This window comes from Danio rerio, chromosome 17 (genome assembly GCF_052040795.2).
Source record: "Danio rerio strain M-AB ecotype USA chromosome 17, GRCz13ab, whole genome shotgun sequence".
Lineage (NCBI taxonomy): Eukaryota > Metazoa > Chordata > Actinopteri > Cypriniformes > Danionidae > Danio > Danio rerio.
The window spans coordinates 24,633,669-24,651,444 of record NC_141037.1 but is presented as its reverse complement, the minus strand read 5'-3'; the positions used below and the strand labels follow the sequence as shown (position 1 = coordinate 24,651,444).

General features: G+C 45.3%; 15 non-coding genes across 15 annotated transcripts; 7 read left to right on the top strand and 8 right to left on the bottom strand.

Moving 5' to 3' along the window:
* The first annotated feature begins 109 nt into the window (after positions 1-109).
* trnas-gcu (transfer RNA serine (anticodon GCU)) lies at positions 110-191 on the top strand. Its single transcript has one exon. It is a non-coding gene; the product is annotated as a tRNA-Ser (tRNA).
* Positions 192-847: 656 nt separating this feature from the next.
* Positions 848-988, bottom strand: LOC137488191 (U4 spliceosomal RNA). Its single transcript, XR_015514041.1, has one exon. It is a non-coding gene; the product is annotated as a U4 spliceosomal RNA (small nuclear RNA).
* A 1,212-nt stretch (positions 989-2,200) lies between these two features.
* trnas-gcu (transfer RNA serine (anticodon GCU)) lies at positions 2,201-2,282 on the top strand. The gene has a single exon. It is a non-coding gene; the product is annotated as a tRNA-Ser (tRNA).
* A 656-nt stretch (positions 2,283-2,938) lies between these two features.
* LOC137490534 (U4 spliceosomal RNA) lies at positions 2,939-3,079 on the bottom strand. The gene has a single exon (XR_015514040.1). It is a non-coding gene; the product is annotated as a U4 spliceosomal RNA (small nuclear RNA).
* A 1,212-nt stretch (positions 3,080-4,291) lies between these two features.
* Positions 4,292-4,373, top strand: trnas-gcu (transfer RNA serine (anticodon GCU)). The gene has a single exon. It is a non-coding gene; the product is annotated as a tRNA-Ser (tRNA).
* A 656-nt stretch (positions 4,374-5,029) lies between these two features.
* LOC137488183 (U4 spliceosomal RNA) lies at positions 5,030-5,170 on the bottom strand. Its single transcript, XR_015514034.1, has one exon. It is a non-coding gene; the product is annotated as a U4 spliceosomal RNA (small nuclear RNA).
* A 1,212-nt stretch (positions 5,171-6,382) lies between these two features.
* trnas-gcu (transfer RNA serine (anticodon GCU)) lies at positions 6,383-6,464 on the top strand. Its single transcript has one exon. It is a non-coding gene; the product is annotated as a tRNA-Ser (tRNA).
* Positions 6,465-7,120: 656 nt separating this feature from the next.
* On the bottom strand, positions 7,121-7,261 carry LOC137488188 (U4 spliceosomal RNA). Its single transcript, XR_015514037.1, has one exon. It is a non-coding gene; the product is annotated as a U4 spliceosomal RNA (small nuclear RNA).
* Positions 7,262-8,473: 1,212 nt separating this feature from the next.
* trnas-gcu (transfer RNA serine (anticodon GCU)) lies at positions 8,474-8,555 on the top strand. The gene has a single exon. It is a non-coding gene; the product is annotated as a tRNA-Ser (tRNA).
* Positions 8,556-9,211: 656 nt separating this feature from the next.
* Positions 9,212-9,352, bottom strand: LOC137488173 (U4 spliceosomal RNA). The gene has a single exon (XR_015514021.1). It is a non-coding gene; the product is annotated as a U4 spliceosomal RNA (small nuclear RNA).
* Positions 9,353-12,293: 2,941 nt separating this feature from the next.
* trnas-gcu (transfer RNA serine (anticodon GCU)) lies at positions 12,294-12,375 on the top strand. Its single transcript has one exon. It is a non-coding gene; the product is annotated as a tRNA-Ser (tRNA).
* Positions 12,376-13,031: 656 nt separating this feature from the next.
* LOC141374968 (U4 spliceosomal RNA) lies at positions 13,032-13,172 on the bottom strand. Its single transcript, XR_015514020.1, has one exon. It is a non-coding gene; the product is annotated as a U4 spliceosomal RNA (small nuclear RNA).
* A 1,212-nt stretch (positions 13,173-14,384) lies between these two features.
* On the top strand, positions 14,385-14,466 carry trnas-gcu (transfer RNA serine (anticodon GCU)). Its single transcript has one exon. It is a non-coding gene; the product is annotated as a tRNA-Ser (tRNA).
* A 656-nt stretch (positions 14,467-15,122) lies between these two features.
* On the bottom strand, positions 15,123-15,263 carry LOC137488195 (U4 spliceosomal RNA). The gene has a single exon (XR_015514039.1). It is a non-coding gene; the product is annotated as a U4 spliceosomal RNA (small nuclear RNA).
* A 1,950-nt stretch (positions 15,264-17,213) lies between these two features.
* LOC137488184 (U4 spliceosomal RNA) lies at positions 17,214-17,354 on the bottom strand. Its single transcript, XR_015514033.1, has one exon. It is a non-coding gene; the product is annotated as a U4 spliceosomal RNA (small nuclear RNA).
* Between the last annotated feature and the right edge of the window lie 422 nt (positions 17,355-17,776).

Genomic DNA, 17,776 nt, shown 5'->3' with positions numbered 1-17,776 from the left:
GCATGTTATGGCAAAATTGAAAGTCATTTGGCCGAAATTAGTTGCAGAAACATACATAAACAAATATGTGCCACAGTCTAGCCTCCCTCAGAAAGGTGGGAACATATGTGACGAGGTGGCCGAGTGGTTAAGGCGATGGACTGCTAATCCATTGTGTTCTGCACGCGTGGGTTCGAATCCCATCCTCGTCGTTTGTTTAGGAGAGGCCGGGGCTTTCATGGAAGGTATCTTACTCGCACCATCTTCGTGCTTGTTATGGCAAATTGGAAAGTCATCTACCGAAGATGGTTGCAGGAACATACATAAATAATTATGTGCCACAGTCCAGGCTCCATCAGGAAAGTGGGAGCCTACGTGACGAGGTGGTCGAGTGGTTAAGGCGATGGACTGCTAACTTATTGTGCTCTGCACGCGTGGGTTCAAATCCCATCCTTGACGTTCAATTGAGAGAGCCAAGTGCTTTCGTGGAAGATGTTTTACTCTCACCCTCTTAGCGTTTTGAAGGAGGTTGTTGCAAGATTTAATTTCATATTTACCAAAAATAGTTGCAAATGCTTACATACATGCCACAGCACAGCCCCCACCAGGAAACTGGGTAAATTCATGACGAGGTTGCCAAGCGGTTAAGGGGATGGACTGCTAATCCACGCGTGGGTTCAATCCCATCCTCGTCGTTCAATTTTTCAGAGAGCCTGGTGCTTCCGCTGAAGTTTTCTGACAACATTCTGAAGATTGTCATGGTTCAGGTGAATCCAACCTGCTGCATGTTTAGTGAAACAACTCTGGCGCAAATTGCAGCATGTTCAAGATCCAGACACTCAGCTATTCTTTTGAACAGAACATAAAGCCTTCTAGGAGGCTGTCAAAAACTGCCAGAGCTGACTGTATTTCAAGCCATCTCGGCGGGGTATTGGGTAAAGTTTGCAACCAGCAATGATCACGCCTCGGCTAGGCCTCATAGGCTATGATATTGCCTCTGCGAAAGAATACCAATCTAAACAATGAACTCTTATATCTACCAATCTGGACATGAAACGACAAGGTGGTATCAAACTTTAAACTGCTAGCCATCAGCCTTCTGGCACCAATGAGTGCATGCTGTGTCAGTAGAACAGGTTGTTGAAAAGCCTAAAAAGAATTACTTATACACTGTTTCATTTTAACTTAAAGAAAAGTTTACACTACTTTTGTGAATCTGGGAGAAGAGAACTGTGGGTAATGTGGTAAAGGGGGCGGAGTCACAACGCTGAACGGCCGAGAAAATGGCTGAGATTGGGATGCATTTACTGGGCTGTGCAGGGATTGGGGTAAAATAATGAAGCATGCAAGGGCACTGAAATCATATTTGCACACAAATCCAGGGTCAGCTATGCTGCCGTTTTTAGACTCAGGCATTTTGTCTAGTTTCTCTCCAACAAAACCGGAAGAAACACATTGAAGTCAATGTTGAACAATAACTATGGGGCAATGATTCGAGCTATTGAAAAGCTCCTTATGACAAGCTTTAGCTGCATCTTTTTCGTAAGAACCCCCAAGAAACAACAAAGTCCAACTTCCTGCACAACAAGCAGGTAACCTGAGACGAGGTGGCTGAGTGGCTAGGGTAAAAGACTGCTAATCCCTGGTGCTCTGCTCGCGCGGGTTTGAGTCCCATCCTTGTTGCTCGTCCAACTAAAAGTTAAACCTTCCTCTGGCACAAAGTTGTGCTTACGCATGATGAGGTGGCCGAGTGCTTAGGTTAGTACGCTGTACTCTGCAAGCTTAAATCCCATCCTCGTTGTTTTGGGAGAGGCCACTGCTTCTGTCTAAGGTTTCTTACTTGCACCTCTTAGCGTCTTAAAGGACGTTATGGCAAAAACTTTATGTAATATGTAGCGAAATTAGCGGCAAAAACATACGTACACGCCACAGTCCAGCCTCCATCAGGAAAGCGTATGTATGCGAGAGGAGGGAGCCGAGTGGATAAGGCGATGGCCTGCTAATCCATTGTGCTCTGCATGTGTGCGGTTTAATCCCGTCGTCGTTGTTCATTCAAGAGAGCCCAGTGCTTCCGTGGAAGGTTTCTTACTCTCACCCTCTTAGTGCTTCGAAGCATGTTATGGCAAAATTGAAAGTCATTTGGCCGAAATTAGTTGCAGAAACATACATAAACAAATATGTGCCACAGTCTAGCCTCCCTCAGAAAGGTGGGAACATATGTGACGAGGTGGCCGAGTGGTTAAGGCGATGGACTGCTAATCCATTGTGCTCTGCACGCGTGGGTTCGAATCCCATCCTCGTCGTTTGTTTAGGAGAGGCCGGGGCTTTCATGGAAGGTATCTTACTCGCACCATCTTCGTGCTTGTTATGGCAAATTGGAAAGTCATCTACCGAAGATGGTTGCAGGAACATACATAAATAATTATGTGCCACAGTCCAGGCTCCATCAGGAAAGTGGGAGCCTACGTGACGAGGTGGTCGAGTGGTTAAGGCGATGGACTGCTAACTTATTGTGCTCTGCACGCGTTGGTTCAAATCCCATCCTTGACGTTCAATTGAGAGAGCCAAGTGCTTTCGTGGAAGATGTTTTACTCTCACCCTCTTAGCGTTTTGAAGGAGGTTGTTGCAAGATTTAATTTCATATTTACCAAAAATAGTTGCAAATGCTTACATACATGCCACAGCACAGCCCCCACCAGGAAACTGGGTAAATTCATGACGAGGTTGCCAAGCGGTTAAGGGGATGGACTGCTAATCCATGCGTGGGTTCAATCCCATCCTCGTCGTTCAATTTTTCAGAGAGCCTGGTGCTTCCGCTGAAGTTTTCTGACAACATTCTGAAGATTGTCATGGTTCAGGTGAATCCAACCTGCTGCATGTTTAGTGAAACAACTCTGGCGCAAATTGCAGCATGTTCAAGATCCAGACACTCAGCTATTCTTTTGAACAGAACATAGAGCCTTCTAGGAGGCTGTCAAAAACTGCCAGAGCTGACTGTATTTCAAGCCATCTCGGCGGGGTATTGGGTAAAGTTTGCAACCAGCAATGATCACGCCTCGGCTAGGCCTCATAGGCTATGATATTGCCTCTGCGAAAGAATACCAATCTAAACAATGAACTCTTATATCTACCAATCTGGACATGAAACGACAAGGTGGTATCAAACTTTAAACTGCTAGCCATCAGCCTTCTGGCACCAATGAGTGCATGCTGTGTCAGTAGAACAGGTTGTTGAAAAGCCTAAAAAGAATTACTTATACACTGTTTCATTTTAACTTAAAGAAAAGTTTACACTACTTTTGTGAATCTGGGAGAAGAGAACTGTGGGTAATGTGGTAAAGGGGGCGGAGTCACAACGCTGAACGGCCGAGAAAATGGCTGAGATTGGGATGCATTTACTGGGCTGTGCAGGGATTGGGGTAAAATAATGAAGCATGCAAGGGCACTGAAATCATATTTGCACACAAATCCAGGGTCAGCTATGCTGCCGTTTTTAGACTCAGGCATTTTGTCTAGTTTCTCTCCAACAAAACCGGAAGAAACACATTGAAGTCAATGTTGAACAATAACTATGGGGCACTGATTCGAGCTATTGAAAAGCTCCTTATGACAAGCTTTAGCTGCATCTTTTTCGTAAGAACCCCCAAGAAACAACAAAGTCCAACTTCCTGCACAACAAGCAGGTAACCTGAGACGAGGTGGCTGAGTGGCTAGGGTAAAAGACTGCTAATCCCTGGTGCTCTGCTCGCGCGGGTTTGAGTCCCATCCTTGTTGCTCGTCCAACTAAAAGTTAAACCTTCCTCTGGCACAAAGTTGTGCTTACGCATGATGAGGTGGCCGAGTGCTTAGGTTAGTACGCTGTACTCTGCAAGCTTAAATCCCATCCTCGTTGTTTTGGGAGAGGCCACTGCTTCTGTCTAAGGTTTCTTACTTGCACCTCTTAGCGTCTTAAAGGACGTTATGGCAAAAACTTTATGTAATATGTAGCGAAATTAGCGGCAAAAACATACGTACACGCCACAGTCCAGCCTCCATCAGGAAAGCGTATGTATGCGAGAGGAGGGAGCCGAGTGGATAAGGCGATGGCCTGCTAATCCATTGTGCTCTGCATGTGTGCGGTTTAATCCCGTCGTCGTTGTTCATTCAAGAGAGCCCAGTGCTTCCGTGGAAGGTTTCTTACTCTCACCCTCTTAGTGCTTCGAAGCATGTTATGGCAAAATTGAAAGTCATTTGGCCGAAATTAGTTGCAGAAACATACATAAACAAATATGTGCCACAGTCTAGCCTCCCTCAGAAAGGTGGGAACATATGTGACGAGGTGGCCGAGTGGTTAAGGCGATGGACTGCTAATCCATTGTGTTCTGCACGCGTGGGTTTGAATCCCATCCTCGTCGTTTGTTTAGGAGAGGCCGGGGCTTTCATGGAAGGTATCTTACTCGCACCATCTTCGTGCTTGTTATGGCAAATTGGAAAGTCATCTACCGAAGATGGTTGCAGGAACATACATAAATAATTATGTGCCACAGTCCAGGCTCCATCAGGAAAGTGGGAGCCTACGTGACGAGGTGGTCGAGTGGTTAAGGCGATGGACTGCTAACTTATTGTGCTCTGCACGCGTGGGTTCAAATCCCATCCTTGACGTTCAATTGAGAGAGCCAAGTGCTTTCGTGGAAGATGTTTTACTCTCACCCTCTTAGCGTTTTGAAGGAGGTTGTTGCAAGATTTAATTTCATATTTACCAAAAATAGTTGCAAATGCTTACATACATGCCACAGCACAGCCCCCACCAGGAAACTGGGTAAATTCATGACGAGGTTGCCAAGCGGTTAAGGGGATGGACTGCTAATCCACGCGTGGGTTCAATCCCATCCTCGTCGTTCAATTTTTCAGAGAGCCTGGTGCTTCCGCTGAAGTTTTCTGACAACATTCTGAAGATTGTCATGGTTCAGGTGAATCCAACCTGCTGCATGTTTAGTGAAACAACTCTGGCGCAAATTGCAGCATGTTCAAGATCCAGACACTCAGCTATTCTTTTGAACAGAACATAGAGCCTTCTAGGAGGCTGTCAAAAATTGCCAGAGCTGACTGTATTTCAAGCCATCTCGGCGGGGTATAGGGTAAAGTTTTCAACCAGCAATGATCACGCCTCTGCTAGGCCTCATAGGCTATGATATTGCCTCTGCGAAAGAATACCAATCTAAACAATGAACTCTTATATCTACCAATCTGGACATGAAACGACAAGGTGGTATCAAACTTTAAACTGCTAGCCATCAGCCTTCTGGCACCAATGAGTGCATGCTGTGTCAGTAGAACAGGTTGTTGAAAAGCCTAAAAAGAATTACTTATACACTGTTTCATTTTAACTTAAAGAAAAGTTTACACTACTTTTGTGAATCTGGGAGAAGAGAACTGTGGGTAATGTGGTAAATGGGGCGGAGTCACAACGCTGAACGTCCGAGAAAATGGCTGAGATTGGGATGCATTTACTGGGCTGTGCAGGGATTGGGGTAAAATAATGAAGCATGCAAGGGCACTGAAATCATATTTGCACACAAATCCAGGGTCAGCTATGCTGCCGTTTTTAGACTCAGGCATTTTGTCTAGTTTCTCTCCAACAAAACCGGAAGAAACACATTGAAGTCAATGTTGAACAATAACTATGGGGCACTGATTCGAGCTATTGAAAAGCTCCTTATGACAAGCTTTAGCTGCATCTTTTTCGTAAGAACCCCCAAGAAACAACAAAGTCCAACTTCCTGCACAACAAGCAGGTAACCTGAGACGAGGTGGCTGAGTGGCTAGGGTAAAAGACTGCTAATCCCTGGTGCTCTGCTCGCGCGGGTTTGAGTCCCATCCTTGTTGCTCGTCCAACTAAAAGTTAAACCTTCCTCTGGCACAAAGTTGTGCTTACGCATGGTGAGGTGGCCGAGTGCTTAGGTTAGTACGCTGTACTCTGCAAGCTTAAATCCCATCCTCGTTGTTTTGGGAGAGGCCACTGCTTCTGTCTAAGGTTTCTTACTTGCACCTCTTAGCGTCTTAAAGGACGTTATGGCAAAAACTTTATGTAATATGTAGCGAAATTAGCGGCAAAAACATACGTACACGCCACAGTCCAGCCTCCATCAGCAAAGCGTATGTATGCGAGAGGAGGGGGCCGAGTGGATAAGGCGATGGCCTGCTAATCCATTGTGCTCTGCATGTGTGCGGTTTAATCCCGTCGTCGTTGTTCATTCAAGAGAGCCCAGTGCTTCCGTGGAAGGTTTCTTACTCTCACCCTCTTAGTGCTTCGAAGCATGTTATGGCAAAATTGAAAGTCATTTGGCCGAAATTAGTTGCAGAAACATACATAAACAAATATGTGCCACAGTCTAGCCTCCCTCAGAATGGTGGGAACATATGTGACGAGGTGGCCGAGTGGTTAAGGCGATGGACTGCTAATCCATTGTGCTCTGCACGCGTGGGTTGGAATCCCATCCTCGTCGTTTGTTTAGGAGAGGCCGGGGCTTTCATGGAAGGTATCTTACTCGCACCATCTTCGTGCTTGTTATGGCAAATTGGAAAGTCATCTACCGAAGATGGTTGCAGGAACATACATAAATAATTATGTGCCACAGTCCAGGCTCCATCAGGAAAGTGGGAGCCTACGTGACGAGGTGGTCGAGTGGTTAAGGCGATGGACTGCTAACTTATTGTGCTCTGCACGCGTGGGTTCAAATCCCATCCTTGACGTTCAATTGAGAGAGCCAAGTGCTTTCGTGGAAGATGTTTTACTCTCACCCTCTTAGCGTTTTGAAGGAGGTTGTTGCAAGATTTAATTTCATATTTACCAAAAATAGTTGCAAATGCTTACATACATGCCACAGCACAGCCCCCACCAGGAAACTGGGTAAATTCATGACGAGGTTGCCAAGCGGTTAAGGGGATGGACTGCTAATCCACGCGTGGGTTCAATCCCATCCTCGTCGTTCAATTTTTCAGAGAGCCTGGTGCTTCCGCTGAAGTTTTCTGACAACATTCTGAAGATTGTCATGGTTCAGGTGAATCCAACCTGCTGCATGTTTAGTGAAACAACTCTGGCGCAAATTGCAGCATGTTCAAGATCCAGACACTCAGCTATTCTTTTGAACAGAACATTGAGCCTTCTAGGAGGCTGTCAAAAATTGCCAGAGCTTACTGTATTTCAAGCCATCTCGGCGGGGTATTGGGTAAAGTTTGCAACCAGCAATGATCACGCCTCGGCTAGGCCTCATAGGCTATGATATTGCCTCTGCGAAAGAATACCAATCTCAACAATGAACTCTTATATCTACCAATCTGGACATGAAACGACAAGGTGGTATCAAACTTTAAACTGCTAGCCATCAGCCTTCTGGCACCAATGAGTGCATGCTGTGTCAGTAGAACAGGTTATTGAAATGCCTAAAAAGAATTACTTATACACTGTTTCATTTTAACTTAAAGAAAAGTTTACACTACTTTTGTGAATCTGGGAGAAGAGAACTGTGGGTAATGTGGTAAAGGGGGCGGAGTCACAACGCTGAACGGCCGAGAAAATGGCTGAGATTGGGATGCATTTACTGGGCTGTGCAGGGATTGGGGTAAAATAATGAAGCATGCAAGGGCACTGAAATCATATTTGCACACAAATCCAGGGTCAGCTATGCTGCCGTTTTTAGACTCAGGCATTTTGTCTAGTTTCTCGCCAACAAAACCGGAAGAAACACATTGAAGTCAATGTTGAACAATAACTATGGGGCACTGATTCGAGCTATTGAAAAGCTCCTTATGACAAGCTTTAGCTGCATCTTTTTCGTAAGAACCCCCAAGAAACAACAAAGTCCAACTTCCTGCACAACAAGCAGGTAACCTGAGACGAGGTGGCTGAGTGGCTAGGGTAAAAGACTGCTAATCCCTGGTGCTCTGCTCGCGCGGGTTTGAGTCCCATCCTTGTTGCTCGTCCAACTAAAAGTTAAACCTTCCTCTGGCACAAAGTTGTGCTTACGCATGATGAGGTGGCCGAGTGCTTAGGTTAGTACGCTGTACTCTGCAAGCTTAAATCCCATCTTTGTTGTTTTGGGAGAGGCCACTGCTTCTGTCTAAGGTTTCTTACTTGCACCTCTTAGCGTCTTAAAGGACGTTATGGCAAAAACTTTATGTAATATGTAGCGAAATTAGCGGCAAAAACATACGTACACGCCACAGTCCAGCCTCCATCAGGAAAGCGTATGTATGCGAGAGGAGGGAGCCGAGTGGATAAGGCGATGGCCTGCTAATCCATTGTGCTCTGCATGTGTGCGGTTTAATCCCGTCGTCGTTGTTCATTCAAGAGAGCCCAGTGCTTCCGTGGAAGGTTTCTTACTCTCACCCTCTTAGTGCTTCGAAGCATGTTATGGCAAAATTGAAAGTCATTTGGCTGAAATTAGTTGCAGAAACATACATAAACAAATATGTGCCACAGTCTAGCCTCCCTCAGAATGGTGGGAACACATGTGACGAGGTGGCCGAGTGGTTAAGGCGATGGACTGCTAATCCATTGTGCTCTGCACGCGTGGGTTCGAATCCCATCCTCGTCGTTTGTTTAGGAGAGGCCGGGGCTTTCATGGAAGGTATCTTACTCGCACCATCTTCGTGCTTGTTATGGCAAATTGGAAAGTCATCCACCGAAGATGGTTGCAGGAACATACATAAATAATTATGTGCCACAGTCCAGGCTCCATCAGGAAAGTGGGAGCCTACGTGACGAGGTGGTCGAGTGGTTAAGGCGATGGACTGCTAACTTATTGTGCTCTGCACGCGTGGGTTCAAATCCCATCCTTGACGTTCAATTGAGAGAGCCAAGTGCTTTCGTGGAAGATGTTTTACTCTCACCCTCTTAGCGTTTTGAAGGAGGTTGTTGCAAGATTTAATTTCATATTTACCAAAAATAGTTGCAAATGCTTACATACATGCCACAGCACAGCCCCCACCAGGAAACTGGGTAAATTCATGACGAGGTTGCCAAGCGGTTAAGGGGATGGACTGCTAATCCACGCGTGGGTTCAATCCCATCCTCGTCGTTCAATTTTTCAGAGAGCCTGGTGCTTCCGCTGAAGTTTTCTGACAACATTCTGAAGATTGTCATGGTTCAGGTGAATCCAACCTGCTGCATGTTTAGTGAAACAACTCTGGCGCAAATTGCAGCATGTTCAAGATCCAGACACTCAGCTATTCTTTTGAACAGAACATTGAGCCTTCTAGGAGGCTGTCAAAAATTGCCAGAGCTGACTGTATTTCAAGCCATCTCGGCGGGGTATTGGGTAAAGTTTTCAACCAGCAATGATCACGCCTCGGCTAGGCCTCATAGGCTATGATATTGCCTCTGCGAAAGAATACCAATCTCAACAATGAACTCTTATATCTACCAATCTGGACATGAAACGACAAGGTGGTATCAAACTTTAAACTGCTAGCCATCAGCCTTCTGGCACCAATGAGTGCATGCTGTGTCAGTAGAACAGGTTATTGAAATGCCTAAAAAGAATTACTTATACACTGTTTCATTTTAACTTAAAGAAAAGTTTACACTACTTTTGTGAATCTGGGAGAAGAGAACTGTGGGTAATGTGGTAAAGGGGGCGGAGTCACAACGCTGAACGGCCGAGAAAATGGCTGAGATTGGGATGCATTTACTGGGCTGTGCAGGGATTGGGGTAAAATAATGAAGCATGCAAGGGCACTGAAATCATATTTGCACACAAATCCAGGGTCAGCTATGCTGCCGTTTTTAGACTCAGGCATTTTGTCTAGTTTCTCTCCAACAAAACCGGAAGAAACACATTGAAGTCAATGTTGAACAATAACTATGGGGCACTGATTCGAGCTATTGAAAAGCTCCTTATGACAAGCTTTAGCTGCATCTTTTTCGTAAGAACCCCCAAGAAACAACAAAGTCCAACTTCCTGCACAACAAGCAGGTAACCTGAGACGAGGTGGCTGAGTGGCTAGGGTAAAAGACTGCTAATCCCTGGTGCTCTGCTCGCGTGGGTTGGAGTCCCATCCTTGTTGCTCGTCCAACTAAAAGTTAAACCTTCCTCTGGCACAAAGTTGTGCTTGCGCATGATGAGGTGGCCGAGTGCTTAGGTTAGTACGCTGTACTCTGCAAGCTTAAATCCCATCCTCGTTGTTTTGGGAGAGGCCACTGCTTCTGTCTAAGGTTTCTTACTTGCACCTCTTAGCGTCTTAAAGGACGTTATGGCAAAAACTTTATGTAATATGTAGCGAAATTAGCGGCAAAAACATACGTACACGCCACAGTCCAGCCTCCATCAGGAAAGCGTATGTATGCGAGAGGAGGGGGCCGAGTGGATAAGGCGATGGCCTGCTAATCCATTGTGCTCTGCATGTGTGCGGTTTAATCCCGTCGTCGTTGTTCATTCAAGAGAGCCCAGTGCTTCCGTGGAAGGTTTCTTACTCTCACCCTCTTAGTGCTTCGAAGCATGTGATTGTGACCGTGTATAGGATAAGTGGTAGTGATTGATGTTGATAACAACCAATCAGGGGCCAGTGCTGCCTATTTTAGAGCCGGTTGGCTGTGTTAGGTGATGTCACCTCCAGCCCCGCCTTTCTTGTTCCGCGTTTGTTGACATCTGTTTCAGGTATGTTAGCGGTTGTGTGTGTGTCTCTCTCTCTCTCTCTTTCGATTAACGTTTGGATTAATCATCGTGGTTTCATTTTTAGCCTGGTTTTTCGTTGGTTTTCCTGTTGGTTGCCATGGAGTTAATGACTGTCACCCATTCAGCTCGCTTGTAGCATAAATGGAGATGACTAATTCGTAATACATGAGTGTACTACTCCCGGCTTGGTAAGTTTCTTATGTAGAGATTAAAGGGGAATGCTAGCGTGTGATTTTGCAAACAGTAACCGTTTTTGCATGTGCATATCTCTTGTAGGATTCTCCCTCTCTGTCCTGGGCGATTATAAATAAAGATCTAGCATCTGTAACATTACTCCGGTTGTGTTTGAAAGATTCTGCTATCCTGAGATCTCTAGTGGAAAGAACTACTACTGTTGTTTACTACTGCTGCCTGCTTCTACTATCTGCTGCTGCTACATTTACTGCTGCAGTTACTACTAGCTGCTACTGCTACCCGCTACTACTATCTGCTGCTGCTACATTCACTGCTGCAGTTACTACTAGCTGCTACTGCTACCCGCTACTACTATCTGCTGCTGCTACATTCACTGCTGCAGTTACTACTAGCTGCTACTGCTACCCGTTACTACTATCTGCTGCTGCTACATTTACTGCTGCAGTTACTACTAGCTGCTACTGCTATCCGCTACTACTATCTGCCTGCTGCTACTCTACTGTTGCAGTTACTGCTAACTGCTACGACTAACTGTTACCTGCTCTATTTACTGCTGTTGTTATTACGACCTGCTACTACTATCTCCTATTGCTACTGTTATATAATTTGTGATTTTTGTTCTGTTTGGTTGTGTGATTCGGTGTGCAAAAGAGTGAGTTTTGTGTTCTGTGTGAATCTTGCTTTTCTATAGCGAAACCACAGAAGCTGTATTTGGTTTTTCTTTTCTTGTGTGTGGTTTGTTGTTTGTTTTACTCTTGTATAATTTATCCCGTATATTGATTTTGATTTTCCTTGCAGGAACTGAGGTCCCATGGGTGCAGGATCTTGAGGTGGTGGTGGTGTCACTGCACTTGACATTTTTGCTGTGGACGGTTTGGGAAGTGTGGAGTGTGTGGATCTAGTGTGGTGTGTGTGTGGAAGTGTGCTTTTTGAACACAACGGAGCACTGGTGATTCCCCCCCCCCCATGTGTGACCTCAGCCCTGTAAGTTAGTTTATTCAATTTATTTCCCCGGTTAATTTCATTTTCATATTTACTTTGTAATAACGTTGTTGTTGTCTTCTATAAATTTGTTTTCTTTTTTTGTTTTATTTTACTGCAGTTGTGTTGGAGGGGGGTGCTGGCAAAATGTTAAGAGAATGTAATGTGACCATTTTAATCTGCCACAAATTCTGAAAATAAATTTTGTATTTTTATACTATACCCACGTCTCTTGCCTATCCATATGAGAACTGAACCTGTGTGGCCTAAGAGTAAGGTTTAAGCCAATTTCTATTTCCTGGGAGAAAACCTCTCAGGTGGCGTAGTCGGATTTGCTTTGTGGATAAATTGTTAATCCCTACTCTTCCCTCCTGCCACATTATGGCAAAATTGAAAGTCATTTGGCCGAAATTAGTTGCAGAAACATACATAAACAAATATGTGCCACAGTCTAGCCTCCCTCAGAAAGGTGGGAACATATGTGACGAGGTGGCCGAGTGGTTAAGGCGATGGACTGCTAATCCATTGTGCTCTGCACGCGTGGGTTCGAATCCCATCCTCGTCGTTTGTTTAGGAGAGGCCGGGGCTTTCATGGAAGGTATCTTACTCGCACCATCTTCGTGCTTGTTATGGCAAATTGGAAAGTCATCTACCGAAGATGGTTGCAGGAACATACATAAATAATTATGTGCCACAGTCCAGGCTCCATCAGGAAAGTGGGAGCCTACGTGACGAGGTGGTCGAGTGGTTAAGGCGATGGACTGCTAACTTATTGTGCTCTGCACGCGTGGGTTCAAATCCCATCCTTGACGTTCAATTGAGAGAGCCAAGTGCTTTCGTGGAAGATGTTTTACTCTCACCCTCTTAGCGTTTTGAAGGAGGTTGTTGCAAGATTTAATTTCATATTTACCAAAAATAGTTGCAAATACTTACATACATGCCACAGCACAGCCCCCACCAGGAAACTGGGTAAATTCATGACGAGGTTGCCAAGCGGTTAAGGGGATGGACTGCTAATCCACGCGTGGGTTCAATCCCATCCTCGTCGTTCAATTTTTCAGAGAGCCTGGTGCTTCCGCTGAAGTTTTCTGACAACATTCTGAAGATTGTCATGGTTCAGGTGAATCCAACCTGCTGCATGTTTAGTGAAACAACTCTGGCGCAAATTGCAGCATGTTCAAGATCCAGACACTCAGCTATTCTTTTGAACAGAACATTGAGCCTTCTAGGAGGCTGTCAAAAATTGCCAGAGCTGACTGTATTTCAAGCCATCTCGGCGGGGTATTGGGTAAAGTTTTCAACCAGCAATGATCACGCCTCGGCTAGGCCTCATAGGCTATGATATTGCCTCTGCGAAAGAATACCAATCTCAACAATGAACTCTTATATCTACCAATCTGGACATGAAACGACAAGGTGGTATCAAACTTTAAACTGCTAGCCATCAGCCTTCTGGCACCAATGAGTGCATGCTGTGTCAGTAGAACAGGTTATTGAAATGCCTAAAAAGAATTACTTATACACTGTTTCATTTTAACTTAAAGAAAAGTTTACACTACTTTTGTGAATCTGGGAGAAGAGAACTGTGGGTAATGTGGTAAAGGGGGCGGAGTCACAACGCTGAACGGCCGAGAAAATGGCTGAGATTGGGATGCATTTACTGGGCTGTGCAGGGATTGGGGTAAAATAATGAAGCATGCAAGGGCACTGAAATCATATTTGCACACAAATCCAGGGTCAGCTATGCTGCCGTTTTTAGACTCAGGCATTTTGTCTAGTTTCTCTCCAACAAAACCGGAAGAAACGCATTGAAGTCAATGTTGAACAATAACTATGGGGCACTGATTCGAGCTATTGAAAAGCTCCTTATGACAAGCTTTAGCTGCATCTTTTTCGTAAGAACCCCCAAGAAACAACAAAGTCCAACTTCCTGCACAACAAGCAGGTAACCTGAGACGAGGTGGCTGAGTGGCTAGGGTAAAAGACTGCTAATCCCTGGTGCTCTGCTCGCGCGGGTTTGAGTCCCATCCTTGTTGCTCGTCCAACTAAAAGTTAAACCTTCCTCTGGCACAAAGTTGTGCTTACGCATGATGAGGTGGCCGAGTGCTAAGGTTAGTACGCTGTACTCTGCAAGCTTAAATCCCATCCTCGTTGTTTTGGGAGAGGCCACTGCTTCTGTCTAAGGTTTCTTACTTGCACCTCTTAGCGTCTTAAAGGACGTTATGGCAAAAACTTTATGTAATATGTAGCGAAATTAGCGGCAAAAACATACGTACACGCCACAGTCCAGCCTCCATCAGGAAAGCGTATGTATGCGAGAGGAGGGAGCCGAGTGGATAAGGCGATGGCCTGCTAATCCATTGTGCTCTGCATGTGTGCGGTTTAATCCCGTCGTCGTTGTTCATTCAAGAGAGCCCAGTGCTTCCGTGGAAGGTTTCTTACTCTCACCCTCTTAGTGCTTCGAAGCATGTTATGGCAAAATTGAAAGTCATTTGGCCGAAATTAGTTGCAGAAACATACATAAACAAATATGTGCCACAGTCTAGCCTCCCTCAGAAAGGTGGGAACATATGTGACGAGGTGGCCGAGTGGTTAAGGCGATGGACTGCTAATCCATTGTGTTCTGCACGCGTGGGTTCGAATCCCATCCTCGTCGTTTGTTTAGGAGAGGCCGGGGCTTTCATGGAAGGTATCTTACTCGCACCATCTTCGTGCTTGTTATGGCAAATTGGAAAGTCATCTACCGAAGATGGTTGCAGGAACATACATAAATAATTATGTGCCACAGTCCAGGCTCCATCAGGAAAGTGGGAGCCTACGTGACGAGGTGGTCGAGTGGTTAAGGCGATGGACTGCTAACTTATTGTGCTCTGCACGCGTGGGTTCAAATCCCATCCTTGACGTTCAATTGAGAGAGCCAAGTGCTTTCGTGGAAGATGTTTTACTCTCACCCTCTTAGCGTTTTGAAGGAGGTTGTTGCAAGATTTAATTTCATATTTACCAAAAATAGTTGCAAATGCTTACATACATGCCACAGCACAGCCCCCACCAGGAAACTGGGTAAATTCATGACGAGGTTGCCAAGCGGTTAAGGGGATGGACTGCTAATCCATGCGTGGGTTCAATCCCATCCTCGTCGTTCAATTTTTCAGAGAGCCTGGTGCTTCCGCTGAAGTTTTCTGACAACATTCTGAAGATTGTCATGGTTCAGGTGAATCCAACCTGCTGCATGTTTAGTGAAACAACTCTGGCGCAAATTGCAGCATGTTCAAGATCCAGACACTCAGCTATTCTTTTGAACAGAACATAAAGCCTTCTAGGAGGCTGTCAAAAACTGCCAGAGCTGACTGTATTTCAAGCCATCTCGGCGGGGTATTGGGTAAAGTTTGCAACCAGCAATGATCACGCCTCGGCTAGGCCTCATAGGCTATGATATTGCCTCTGCGAAAGAATACCAATCTAAACAATGAACTCTTATATCTACCAATCTGGACATGAAACGACAAGGTGGTATCAAACTTTAAACTGCTAGCCATCAGCCTTCTGGCACCAATGAGTGCATGCTGTGTCAGTAGAACAGGTTGTTGAAAAGCCTAAAAAGAATTACTTATACACTGTTTCATTTTAACTTAAAGAAAAGTTTACACTACTTTTGTGAATCTGGGAGAAGAGAACTGTGGGTAATGTGGTAAAGGGGGCGGAGTCACAACGCTGAACGGCCGAGAAAATGGCTGAGATTGGGATGCATTTACTGGGCTGTGCAGGGATTGGGGTAAAATAATGAAGCATGCAAGGGCACTGAAATCATATTTGCACACAAATCCAGGGTCAGCTATGCTGCCGTTTTTAGACTCAGGCATTTTGTCTAGTTTCTCTCCAACAAAACCGGAAGAAACACATTGAAGTCAATGTTGAACAATAACTATGGGGCAATGATTCGAGCTATTGAAAAGCTCCTTATGACAAGCTTTAGCTGCATCTTTTTCGTAAGAACCCCCAAGAAACAACAAAGTCCAACTTCCTGCACAACAAGCAGGTAACCTGAGACGAGGTGGCTGAGTGGCTAGGGTAAAAGACTGCTAATCCCTGGTGCTCTGCTCGCGCGGGTTTGAGTCCCATCCTTGTTGCTCGTCCAACTAAAAGTTAAACCTTCCTCTGGCACAAAGTTGTGCTTACGCATGATGAGGTGGCCGAGTGCTTAGGTTAGTACGCTGTACTCTGCAAGCTTAAATCCCATCCTCGTTGTTTTGGGAGAGGCCACTGCTTCTGTCTAAGGTTTCTTACTTGCACCTCTTAGCGTCTTAAAGGACGTTATGGCAAAAACTTTATGTAATATGTAGCGAAATTAGCGGCAAAAACATACGTACACGCCACAGTCCAGCCTCCATCAGGAAAGCGTATGTATGCGAGAGGAGGGAGCCGAGTGGATAAGGCGATGGCCTGCTAATCCATTGTGCTCTGCATGTGTGCGGTTTAATCCCGTCGTCGTTGTTCATTCAAGAGAGCCCAGTGCTTCCGTGGAAGGTTTCTTACTCTCACCCTCTTAGTGCTTCGAAGCATGTTATGGCAAAATTGAAAGTCATTTGGCCGAAATTAGTTGCAGAAACATACATAAACAAATATGTGCCACAGTCTAGCCTCCCTCAGAAAGGTGGGAACATATGTGACGAGGTGGCCGAGTGGTTAAGGCGATGGACTGCTAATCCATTGTGTTCTGCACGCGTGTGTTCGAATCCCATCCTCGTCGTTTGTTTAGGAGAGGCCGGGGCTTTCATGGAAGGTATCTTACTCGCACCATCTTCGTGCTTGTTATGGCAAATTGGAAAGTCATCTACCGAAGATGGTTGCAGGAACATACATAAATAATTATGTGCCACAGTCCAGGCTCCATCAGGAAAGTGGGAGCCTACGTGACGAGGTGGTCGAGTGGTTAAGGCGATGGACTGCTAACTTATTGTGCTCTGCACGCGTGGGTTCAAATCCCATCCTTGACGTTCAATTGAGAGAGCCAAGTGCTTTCGTGGAAGATGTTTTACTCTCACCCTCTTAGCGTTTTGAAGGAGGTTGTTGCAAGATTTAATTTCATATTTACCAAAAATAGTTGCAAATGCTTACATACATGCCACAGCACAGCCCCCACCAGGAAACTGGGTAAATTCATGACGAGGTTGCCAAGCGGTTAAGGGGATGGACTGCTAATCCACGCGTGGGTTCAATCCCATCCTCGTCGTTCAATTTTTCAGAGAGCCTGGTGCTTCCGCTGAAGTTTTCTGACAACATTCTGAAGATTGTCATGGTTCAGGTGAATCCAACCTGCTGCATGTTTAGTGAAACAACTCTGGCGCAAATTGCAGCATGTTCAAGATCCAGACACTCAGCTATTCTTTTGAACAGAACATAGAGCCTTCTAGGAGGCTGTCAAAAATTGCCAGAGCTGACTGTATTTCAAGCCATCTCGGCGGGGTATAGGGTAAAGTTTTCAACCAGCAATGATCACGCCTCTGCTAGGCCTCATAGGCTATGATATTGCCTCTGCGAAAGAATACCAATCTAAACAATGAACTCTTATATCTACCAATCTGGACATGAAACGACAAGGTGGTATCAAACTTTAAACTGCTAGCCATCAGCCTTCTGGCACCAATGAGTGCATGCTGTGTCAGTAGAACAGGTTATTGAAATGCCTAAAAAGAATTACTTATACACTGTTTCATTTTAACTTAAAGAAAAGTTTACACTACTTTTGTGAATCTGGGAGAAGAGAACTGTGGGTAATGTGGTAAAGGGGGCGGAGTCACAACGCTGAACGGCCGAGAAAATGGCTGAGATTGGGATGCATTTACTGGGCTGTGCAGGGATTGGGGTAAAATAATGAAGCATGCAAGGGCACTGAAATCATATTTGCACACAAATCCAGGGTCAGCTATGCTGCCGTTTTTAGACTCAGGCATTTTGTCTAGTTTCTC